Source organism: Nicotiana sylvestris, chromosome 3 (genome assembly GCF_000393655.2).
Source record: "Nicotiana sylvestris chromosome 3, ASM39365v2, whole genome shotgun sequence".
In the NCBI taxonomy this organism is placed as follows: Eukaryota; Viridiplantae; Streptophyta; class Magnoliopsida; order Solanales; family Solanaceae; genus Nicotiana; species Nicotiana sylvestris.
In genome coordinates, this window is record NC_091059.1 from 17,460,395 (window position 1) to 17,473,188 (window position 12,794).

Here is a 12,794-nt window from a genome sequence, read left to right on the forward strand (position 1 = left end):
AATTAATAACTCTTTATTATTATTAACAAAATTTGGCCGAAGTTTAGCGAACGCATACTCCGATTTTATTTTTAGAAATCGTAATCATGTCACGCGAACGTGTCCACACCCATGATAGTATATTAAACGTGCCTAATGCAAACTACAAACATTTCTCAATTTTTATATCTAAATTAATACGAGGGCCATGTATTATTAAATGGTGGATGGCACACCTCGGACTATATGAACTAAAATTAATTTAACGGCCTATTAGCAACGATTTTGTTATTAAGAAAGTTTGATTGAAGTTGCGCAAACGCGTACTCCGAATTGGTTTTTAGAATTTTAACCGTGTCACACGAACATGCACACAATCACAATTGTATTTTAAACACGCACCTAAAGGCTTTTCTACGATGTTCATGAGTTATTGTTTCCTAAGCTTGTTTGAGATTAAGGGCAAAAGTTTGAAAATTATTGATAAGACACTATTGTTGCAGGGATTGGATAATCAACATATACGGTGTGCTTCATTATACGTGAAACATAACTTTTCACAAACACATTGCACGTAAAACACATCTTGTTACTGAATAAACAAAGAAATGGAAAATTACCCAAAAATCAACAGCACGCATCAACAACAACAAGCAAACTGAGAAATCAATTGCCAAAGAAGACTGAAGAGATGTTCATTGATAGACTACTACCTCATTGCCAAACAAATCTAACTGAGTAAGATAAACACTCATATCAAAATACTACTGCCAATGGGACAATGAGAAACTGAGAGGGGAAGACTACAAGATATTCAACTTCTTAAGAATGATTTAACTGTTAACTCTAGAAGTGAAGCTCAAATCGATGAGGCAACTATCTACCACCAGAATGAACAAAACTTAGTTATAAATTAAGAACTTAAACTAGCAGCAGTCAAGGAATCGTTCAAGGCTTAGTTCACGTCCGAGTATCGGTGAGTATGCAAAAGAAAACTATGAAACTCAAGGGAAGATGATTCAGTTATTTTAAGATCCAAACCCAAGAATGATATTCAAGTGAAAGAGAAAAAATGGATGCAGTTTTGTACATACATATTTCACATGACAAATTTAACTTAACATCTGTTTTGAATCAAAATCTAAGGAACAAGATTATCATAATCACAACTGCCAAATGCAAATACTCTAATGGAAATAGCACTTCAAATAGCCTGACATAGCTAACTCATGTTTGAAAGAAGCAAGAAAAGGAACAAATGGATATAAGAGCTTGGTAGACTATACAACTCATTTGAAACAATCCATCTATTTGGTCTTATATAAAGAAACGAGCAAACTAACTTCAGCAAACAGCAAGACATGCATCCTTAATCCCAATTCCAGTAGAGTAACAACTGTAATGGTTCCAACCTTAGCCAAGGGTGAAAACAGATCACTGAAAATGTGAACAAGTAGATAGAAAATACAAGCTGATTGGAATCCAAACATCAAGATAGTCATAAATTCCTAGCATTAAGGCATGAACGAAAACTACGCGTAACTTGACTGATTTGCAAATAGTACATGAGCAGGCATGAAATTTCAGAAAAATACACGAATCATTCAACTGATTCAACTAGAAACAACACACCAACTTTGACAGCTTATGATATAAGAAAACCAAACAAAGTTAACCTTCGACTAATTAGAAACCAGCTTTCAAACATTTTCCCCAAACCAAACCATGGTCGAATAGTGATAGTGGGGGGAAGATGAACACACACAGTTACATGTTTCAATGAATTCTAAGACCGGAGGATCATCTGAACACTCATTAACCAACATGTGAAATCATGGAAGAGGTCAAAAGCAGAGCAGTAAATGAAACCAAAAAATAACCACACAAGCTTCTTCTATTATCTTAACTGAGTCATTTTACAATTTGTCCATGGCTCACTTCACAACAGAAATAGAGAGGAGGAACAGAAGTGAACCTGGAATTGAAAACTGAACTAGTTACAACACTAAAATCGACCAAAAAACAACAGCATCCAAAAATCGACGCCTCGAGCAACAACGAACTCAACAATCGCTCAATTGAACTCCATTTTTAACAAAATCCGGATTGAAAGAAGTGACAGAATCTATGTCTTTTGAAATTAATAGACAGTAAACCAAACAATAATGGAATCACAGAACACTGAACATGTTTTTTTTGTATTTTTCTTGTTCTGAAACTAAACTAAGAATGGAGATGGACAAAAGAGAGGAAGAAGAAGAATATTTCTAGAACCCTAATTTTCTCTAAAAAAATCTGCCCGAAAAACTCTGTCTCTCCTATATTTTTATACCCAGAAATCTTTCAACCCCCAAAAAAAGAAAACCCCCTCAAACAAGAACATCCTCAACTTATATAACCTCCGAAATTTCCTCGAATCTTTTCCTCAAATCCAAAAAATCTTTTATTCCTTGTGAACGATTTTTGGGACAAATGGAGGGCATGGATTGATTTCCATCCATCCATGGCCCCCATTCATCCAGCAAATCGATCGAGAAGCTGAAGGCGTGTAAAATATCTGGAAGGAATCTTCTTGTTGTCAGATTTGGTTGCTACGTGGCAATAGGAGAGAGGTTGGAGCACGTGAGGTGAGTTTTAGGGTGAACTCGAAAGAGTTTGGGCGAGGCAGATGTGAGTTTCGGTGAAAGAGAAGATGAACAGTTGATGGGGCGCCGCTTTAGGTCTGTTATGATTTAGGGTTTTCTTTTGTTTTGGTGTTATAAGTGTGATTATATATGGGTGGGTAACGGGTCAAATTTAGTTTTGGCTGGGCGAATTTGATTGGGGCGGGTAGTGTATGGGTTTAAGTAGAAAGGAGAGGTATTGGGTTAAGGTGATTTGGAGTGAAAGAATTGGGCTTCAGAATTTTAACTTGGCCCAATTTCGGGTTTTTAAGAATAGGCCCTTTTCTTCCTCAAATTCTTTTCCTTTTTTGTTAATTAAAAATCCTAAATTAATCTAAATTATAAAATTAAACTAATTGTCTAACTATAAAAATTATAAAAGTTACTTAATCCTAAATTAAAAGAGAGAAATCAATAATCTAAAATTAAAAGGAAAAAATGTAAAATGAGCTATTTTTGTAATTTTTATTTTTTTATAAAACAAATAATTACTAATTAATCCCCCCAAAAATGTAAAAAGAAACCTAAATGTGATGCATGGTAATTTCTGTATTTTTCATGATTTTGAATGGAAATTAAATGTGCAGAAAAATGCAAATAATTAATAAAAATTCTACAAAAAATCTATAAAATTGCAAATAATAGGAAAAAAAATTATTTTTCTTGTATTTTATGGGAGTAATTCCTATAGGGCAAAAATCACGTACTCACAGTTCCTAATTTTCTTTCTCTTGAATCTTTGATCGCCTGTGTTTTGGTCCTGAGTACATAGTCTCCAACTTTGAGTGGTCGTACTTTGGCTTTTTTGTTGTAGTACCGTTCTGCTTGTTGTTTTTGGGCTACCATTCTTATGTAAGCCATGTCTCTTTGCTTCTCTGCTTCGTTAAGGTCTTGTTTCCTGTTCTCGTCATTGCTTGGTCCGCTTTCATTGGAGTATCTCAAACTGGGTTCTCCGACCTCGACGAGTATCATGGTGTCAATCCCGTAGACTAATGAATATGGTGTTTCTCCGGTGCTTGTTTTTGGTGTGGTGCGGTATGCCCACAGTACTTCTGGTAGTAACTCTGGCCATAGTCCCTTGGCATCCTCAAACTTTTTCTTCAAGATATTCAGTATTGTTTTGTTGGAGGATTCGGCCTGGTTGTTTCTGGTAGGGTGATATGGCGTGGAGAGTATTCGCTTGATGTGCCATTTTTCGAAGAATTCGACAGTCTATTTTTCGGTGAATTGTGGTCTGTTGTCGTAGCTGATTTCTTTGGGGATGTCGAAGCGGCATATGATATTTCTCCATATGAATGTGATAACTTCCTATTCGCGTATATTACCTCGCCCTGCTGGAAGGGGTCTGATAATATCCATTCCCCATTTGATGGCGGCCATGGCGATGTAACCGAGTGAAGTTGCTCGCTTGCTTAGTGTATCATATGAGCGTATTTTTGGCACTGCTCGTGCATCTTAACATAGTCGGCGACTTCCTTCTTCATTGTAGGCCAATAATAGCTCGCTCGAATGAGGCATCCGATGAGGGCCCGGTTGCCGGTATAGGCACCGCAGTGGCCTTCGTGTACTTCCTTGAGGATGCGTCTTTTTTGGTTTTGCCCTAGGCATTTTCTAAGGAGCCTCCAAATGTTCTTTTGTATAGGTCATGGTTTATGATGTTGTACCTGGCCACCTGCATTCGAAGCTTTTTGGCTTCATTTTTGTTCGATAGAAGTGTTCCTTCCTGCAAATATGTTATTATACGGTTGCGCCAGTCCCAAGTCAAATTTACAGAGTGTACCTAAACTTGGTCTATTGACGAGTGGAGGAGAGTGACCATGTTTTCTTTTGTTATGTTTTTTGTGGCCCCTACTAACTTGGTGAGGACATCTGCCTCGATATTTTGTGCTCGAGGTATCTGGTCGAGTCAACATTCGTCGAATTTTGGCAGTAGTTTATGAATTTCTGCCTGGTATTTTTGTAGCCTATGCTCTTTGATTTGGAAAGTCCTTATGACTTGGTTGACAAAGAGTTGTGAGTCGCATCAGAGGATGACTCGCCGTGCTCCTTATTTGAGAGCTAGCTTAAGTTCTGCAATTACGGCCTCATACTCGTCCTCATTGTTAGTCATATCGTGGCACCGTATGAATTGGTGGATAACTTCGTCTGTTGGGACCTCGCGTACGAGACCCAGTCCAGATCCTGACGCATTGGATGCACCATCAATGTATAGGACCCATAGGTCGGGTAGCCCAAGAGAGGTATGAGAGGTTTCCCGCTCGACCTCGGGCATTATTTTGGCACTAAAATTTGCGACGAAGTCGGCGAGTACCTACGATTTTATTGTTGTTCGCGGTTGATATGTTATATCATGCTCGCTCAATTCTATGGCCTACTTGGCTAGTCTTCCCGACGATTTGGGTTTATGTAGGATGCCCCGCAGGGAGAAGGTCATCACCACCGATATGGGATAGCATTGAAAATAGGGTCTAATCTTTTGCGAAGCAATAACCAATGCCAAGGCAAATTTTTCGAGGTGGGGGTACCTCGTTTCGGCATCGACCAGGGTTTTGCTAATATAATAGATTGGAGATTATGTTCCTTTGTTTTTGCGGACCAACACTGTGCTTACCACGACCTTTGATACGACCAAGTATATTAGAAGGTGATCCCCAGGTTCTGCTTTGGCGAGTAGCGGGGGAGAGGACAAGTATGCCTTTAGTTCTCTTAAGGCATCATTGCATTCTGAAGTTTACTGGAGCCCGTTGTCTTTTTTTAGCACGCTGAAGAAGTTGTAGCACCTGTTGGATGACCGTGAGATGAACCTTGACAGGGCGGCTATATGGCCAGTCAGGTTTTGCACCTGTTTCTTGCTGGTTAATACTTCTGGTATCCCTTCAATGTCTTTGAGTTGACCTTGATGCCTCTTTGTGACACCAGGAATCTGAGGAACTTGCTAGAGGTTAAGCCGAAGGAACATTTTTCGGGGTTCAATTTCATGTCGTATTGCCTTAGTATAATGAAGGCCTCTTTTAAGTGGTTGATGTGATCTTTTTTATTTTTTTATTTGACCAATATGTCGTCAATGTAAACTTCCATTGTTTTGCCGAATTGATACTTGAACATCTTGGTGACCAACCTTTGATAAGTGGCTCTTGTGTTCTTCAACCCTAATGGCATGACTCTATAATAGTATGTTCCCTGATGGGTGATGAAAGTAGTCTTTTCCTGGTCTTCCTCCTCCATGAGGATTTGGTTGTAACTTGAGTAGGCATTTGAGAAGCTTAACAACTCGTGCTTGTTGTTGCGTCGATGAGCTGATCGATATGAGGTAACGGAAACGAGTCTTTCGGGCAGGCCTTGTTTAGATCCGTAAAATCCACGCACATCCGCCACTTCCCGTTTTTCTTTTTCACTATGACTACATTGATGACCCATTAGGGGTATTTTGATTCTCGGATGGAACTGTTAGCGAGTAGCTTATCTACCTCATCACTGACGGCCTCATTAATTGCGACATTGAATTTTCTTCTTACTTGCTGTACTGGGGGTAGAGTGGATCGACATTCAACTTGTGTGTGGCAACTTCTTTTGGGATACCCGACATATCTACATGGGATAAAGAGAACAAATCGGCGTTGTCAATTAAAAATTTATGAAATTTACCTGGTTTTGAGAGTTTATGGTAGATGTAAGCCTTTTTGTTATTGTCGTTGTTGTCTAGTTGGACAGGATTGTGGTGTTTTACCATTGATCCTGCGACTTCCATGATGTTGGGGTCCCTGATGACGTTTTCTTGTGCGTCGAGTTCAGCCCCTGACTTTGTTAATTGCTATGCTTCTGAGTCTGTTCCCTTTAACTGTTGAGGGTATGTACAATCCTGAGTGATACGATAGTATTCTTGGGATGTGCGTTATTCGCCTCGAATGCTGAATATCCCCTATGGAGTAGGGAACTTGATTACTTGATACAGACTTGACGGGATGGCCCTTATGGCGTGTATCTATGGTCTCCCTATGATGGCATTGTAAGTTATGTCCTGGTTCATGATATGGAACATTGTTTCTAGGGTGATGCCCCCAGCCAGAACAAGTAGTGTTATTTCTCCTAAGGTTCGCTCAATGTGGGTATCTGACTTATAGAAGATGATATTATCTTCGAGGTCATCATACCATTCATGGGTGATCAACCGCTTCAGTTTATATATGATGGTAAACTTCACATGGTTGATTTTTGCTTCATCGCATCCGCTGATAATCATTTGGATGGTACGAGGGGGAGGGTGACTTTGGAGGGCCTTAGTGTTGTTATCGTCCACAACCGATGTTGGCTCGTCCTCGGTCGCTCATCAGCTCCCTCAAGTGCCCTTGGTTCAGCACGTTCACTACTTCTTATCGTAGGACTATGCAGTCTACGGTTTTGTGACCCTGTTCCTAGTGAAATTCATAGAGGACGTTCGACTTTTGGGTACTTGGGTCGGACTTCATTTTTTGCGTCCACTTCACCTTTGTGCCAAGCTTCTCTAGTGCGTACACTATTTTTGAAAGGGAAACACAAAATTTGTGAGCAGATAAGAGTGGGGGCATGCCTCTTTCGTTTCGCTGAGCCCACGTATGTGGCCTGGACGGCCCTTCCACATATCGAGGAGATGGTGGGATGGTTGTTCTAATATAGGGTTGATGCCTTTTTTGGTTGAGGCAGGGATCTAACTGATCTCTTCGACCGTCGTTACGATGGTCTTTCCTCGACTCCGTTTGGACTGATATTAACCATTGGGTTGGACCATTAAGGTTGTCCTCATCTTCCCTCACCTCGGCACAGTAGGCATTGTGAATTTCTTCCTAAGTGGTTGGAGGGTATTTCATGAGCCTGCTTAATAACTTTCTGGTCGCTCTTGACCCATTCTTATTCAACCCATTTTGAAAAGCTGCCTGTTTAACGTGAAAATGGTAACAACAATTAAATTTGTAAATGAGATTCTAAAAATACATGATCTATTCTCGAGCTAGTTGTTTAGAACAGTTGATGTTAAGAATATGAAGTTTAACGATGAAATGCAAGCTAAAACAAGGCAGTAATCAAACCAAGGGGCCTGCTACCCGGATGTAGGACTGGTCGATGAGGGACCTCAGGGTTGGGGCCAGGGTCGAGGTCGAGCTATGAGGGATGGTCTGGAGTGGGATAACAGTCAATATACGATTAAACAAAGCTCTATATGGCCAAGACTAAGCGATAAATGAAGAACAAGTAAGAAGGAAAATAAATGCTAAGTGGCCTCGAGCCAGTGAGAGCAAGCAAGTTAGAAAGAAGAGAGATACAGAAAGATATTATTGCACTTGTGGAGAAATGGAGCAACATCAGGCCTCTACAAAGTGGCATGGATTCCCCTTATATTGGAGAGGGAATACCATATAGTACAAAGTGCATTAAATGTGAAGATACGGGGATGGGACGGCTAGGCATGGTACTAGTGTTTACTGATTCTAGCTGCTCGACTCGGGAATCCCCCGTTCTTAGAATCTTCATTGAGTTGCGGACGAATTCCCTATCCTCAGAATCTTCGTGGGGTCGTGGACGAACCTCTAAGGAGGGAGCTCGATCACAATCTTGCAGGCTCCATATGCCGATATGACTTCCTGAATGTACCTCAATGGCGAAAAATAGACCTACCCTGATTTCACTGCATACAGATAGTCTCCGCGTTTCCTAGAATGAAGTAATAGGAAACGATATTGAACCGTCATCTCGAGGACATTATTGCTGTGACGTCAACCTTCTAAGAGCATTAAACGTGATGCCCCAGATAATCGTGCAAGGCCGCCGTCAGATGCGGTAATCGAGAAACCCACGAACTGTCATCAGCTCGTCTCTTCTGCTTCCCCAGCGATTCCTATAAATGCACTGGTTGCTATATACTTCCTATCTTCACCCCACTTACAAGCCCCTGAGTCATAATTTTGTATTTGACACTCTTTCCTCTTTTCACAGAAGGGTTTTTACCATTTTACATGGCTAGGACTTCTAGGACGGTTCCCCAAGGAACGATACTACATCGTTGTCCCGAATACCTAAGGAAGAAGCCTGATCGATTCCCACCTTAGAATAATGTACCCCACCCGATCTCAACACGTCAACGGATTTTGATGTCAAGACTACCTCATCTATGCCGGGCTGGTGTGAGCACGTGTCCCGATACATTAGTGTAATGATCGATGTTAGCAAGGTGAGGGAGGATTGCAGATGGAGCAAGGCAGTGGAGGTAGAGATTCCTAGTCCTGACGATAATATTACTGACTTCAAGGTTGTCTTCCTTTATGTATACACTTACCCATTCACCCTGGGTCCTAATAAATCCGTCGAGTCTCCTCCCCTGGAAATTGACCCGATTATTCTTGACTTCTACGCCCAATATCAGGTGACACTTAGTCAGATCTACCCTTCTTTTTAGAGGATAGTGTTGATGCTTCGACATTTCACCGAGGGGGTTGAAGGTGAGGTTTTTACCCTTAGTCATCTAATTAGAATGTACAACCCTCAACTGTATCGAGGCTTAATCAAACTCTGCCATCGGTCCAAAAAATCTTTCTTCACGAGTGTTAACGAGGGAAAGGACCGAGGATGGATGAGCAAGTTTATCCGAGTGAGGACCTCGGATATTATCCTGGCCCGGAGAATGCCCTTTCCGGAGCGGTGGAATGCCCGACGTAAGCGAGTTTCCCTTTAGCCTCTTTTCGAGTACTCTTTCGTTTGTCATAATAATCTTTTTCTCTTTTTTGCAGTCACTGCTTGGCATCCGGAGGTGGTCCCAGATTTGTCGGGATGGATCAGGCGGTTGAGCGAGAAATTCCCGTACATCATTTGGTCTTGGACCGTCCAGGCTAAGAAGAGTTGGATGGCCAAGAATCATGGTGAGGTTCTATTACCGCGCTTCGTCTTTTGTGTTTCCTTCTGAGTCCTTAGGGAAAGCGTATCGTGGTTATTGTGCTGGCGTAGGTCTTGGCGAGAACATGCAGATGAGGCCGCCCCTTGATGGTGAAGCAGGGGCCTTGGAGCCGGGCACGAACAAGAAGAGGAAAAGCAGGGCAGCCGTTGCCCGTCCTGCGGCAAAGAAAACCAAGTCACCCGAGCGCCAAGCCACTGGTGGGACTGCTGCTCTAGCCTTAGGGTCGAATCCTGATATCAAAGGGGAGGATGATGATGGAAGTCCGTTAAGGAGGAAAACAAGGTCCAATGCGAGAAGCTTGCAGGCACCCCGGTCGGAGGCCGTTGAGTTCGAAACGGCTGGCTCTAGCCGGGCTCGTGGGCCGGGGGTCCTTGAAGAGGACGTTGATATAGCTTTGAATCGCACAGCTAGATTCGGTGTAGCTTCTGCTAGGAGGATCATTGGCATTGATCCTGAGGGATCGGAGCTCGGGGCCTTCCAGGAATGTGGGTTGCCACTTAGAGAAATCGGCGAACCTAACGACTTCATTTCAAACTTTATAGTTTCATCAGGGGAACTGAGGGATGATCGGTGCCACAGCTGGGACTCCTCCCAAAGGGGTAGACTTTATTGCCAACATTTTTGATGGCATAATCGATAGAGTTGATCTCTACATTTCTAGTGCCGTTTAAACGGCGGAGAAGTCCATCCAGTAGGTGATAGTATTTCCTCGCGTATTTCCTTCGTTCTCAGGCGTTATTTGTCATCTTTCTAACCTTTCCATTGTGCCATAGTGTAAGGAGATGTATGGCCATGCCATCCTTTGTCTCCGTGGGGAACTTTCTTATCACGAAAAGGAGAATAAGAGAATTGCTTCGAAGCTATAGGATTTGCAGGCTCGCTCTACCCGGGGAGATAAAGAGTTGGGAGAATTTTGGGTCGCTTTGGAGACGGCGCTCTGGGAGAAGGCCAATCTTGCTGCTCAGGTATTTTGCCTTGCTCATACCCGACCTTTTATCCAGTATTCACATACGTTTCGGATTTATATATTCATTGACTTACCCTTCTCCCGTAGGTCGAGCAGGGTGGCTCGCAGATTAGTTAGTTGAAAGCAGAGATCTCCAGGCTGAGAGAGCGAAACAAGATAGTGGCTGGGGAATTGGTGACATCCGGGGATCTTCTCACGGACACTCATAGGGAGATGGTTGCTTTGGCCGCGGCTAAGTTCGAGGCCAAACGAGATACTTCCATTTATCGGGAGGATGCGGCCATAGTGCATACAATGGTTTGCGACATATCCATGGTAGCTGAGCAGAAATTTATCCGAGCTATCAAGCATGCCAAAGCGGAGGCGAAGAGAGAGACCCTGCAAGAACTCGGGGCCAGGGGCTTCGACCTGTCAGCTAACCTCAAAGAGGCCCGTGTAGTGGAGAAAAGATTGGCGCTCTTGATTACCCCTGATAAGGGCGAAGATGATAGTGACGAGGAGTAGTCTCCGAGTCTTTTTTGTATGCCTTCCTTTTTGCTTCATGTGCTCCCCCCTGGGAAACGGAGAGTGTAAAGATGTTTTTTCTTTTTGCCAATGTATAAATGGAGCTTTCATTCTGTCATCCCTTCTCCTTGCTTTTATGCCTTTACGTTCCGGCATCGTCCCTTCGGGCCTTTCCTTTGGACAAACCGGGGCCTCGAGACTGGCCACGCTCCGAGGTTGAATCGATAGCTTCTCCCAAACCGATATTTATGACGTCGGGGATCTCCCGAGGTCCCACAGTTTTTCGAGTCATGTGGGAGCCAGAGTGATTCTACCAGTACATTCCCCAAGGAGAGGGTGACGTTAACGCGTCCAGAATTAATTGGCCCTCTTGGGCAAGTGAGCAGTTGTCACTTTGCCTATATATATTTGCTCATCTGCCTTTTAAGTGGCGATTTTGCAGTTCTTGATAAGCATATCTCCTCTGCACAGCCTGGCGCTTTGTGCTAGTCCTTTCGCTTCCTTGTCTCAGAAAAGTTTTGCCTGGATCCTCATCTTCTTCCCCCAATTCTGTCGTATTCATGACCGCTACTTCGACGCCTGATCCTTGGATGAAGGGGAGTCCCTCATGCGCTCCACCTTTGGTCGGTACCAACGGCTCGCCTTCGATGTCAGGAGAGCGAGGTTCGAGGTGCCCTGCCTCGAAGAGGGATGTCACATTGGGGAGGCCTCCCAATGTTCCGGGCCATCGAGAGCATGTGCCGAGGATTATTTCATCAGTGAGGGAGGAAAACCTCGAGTTGATTAGGAAAGAATACGGATGGGGGGAAGTCACGATTTTGCAAGCACCTTCCCCCGAGAAGAGTGTCATGACATATGTTGAGGGATTCTTGAGTGTATATATTCATGTTCTTGCGCCGGGTTCCCCGGACTAGGTCGTGCTTGATTTCTATAGAGATATCAAGTAACGTTGGTGTAGGTTCATCCTTTTCGTTAGAGAATAGTGCAGTCGATGAGATATTTTGCTGACAAGGCCGTGATAGAATTCACCCTCAGCCACCTCGTAAGGTTGTACCAGCCATTACGCTATCGAGGCCTGATTGCTCTTCAGCGTAGATCCACCCGAGCTCCTGTAATCGGCAGTGAGGAGTATGAGGACCGTGGGTGGATGAATCGGTTCATTTGAATCCTGACGACCGATGTTATCACTGGAGAATTTTTGCCGTTTCCTGAGAAATGGAACTTCACATGTAAGTGCTCTGTTTGAATTGCCTTTATCTCAACATGAGGTTGGCCCCATAACAATATCATTCTATTCTTTGTTTATAGCGACTCATTGGTTGCCTGGAAAGGTCCCCGATTTAGCCAAATGGTCTCGTAAGCTGGCAGCTTGCTTAACTTACGATAGGCGCCGGTGGCGAGATTTATCAAAAGGGACATGGGAGGCGAAGCATCATGGTAGGTGCCTGGAGTTCTGCGCCCCTAAGAGATGGCTTCCTTCTTGCCGGCTAATTTGATTTATCTGCTGTAGGTGCCGGGAATCCTTTCGGAGCAAGGTCGAGTTCCCTGAGGGAGGAGGAGAGATTGCTAGCCCCGAGGTCAAGGAGTGGCGGTAAAAGGAAAGATGCTCCGGAGTGCGAGAAGGCTTGTAGTGAGGCGACTTCTTCATAGAGGTTAAGGGGAAGCGATTTGGCCTACCGGAAACCTTCCGGAATTGGTGCACCATCGGACGTTGCTTCGGCATTCGGCGAGGCTCAGCGCTTTGGTCTTATGGTGAGTT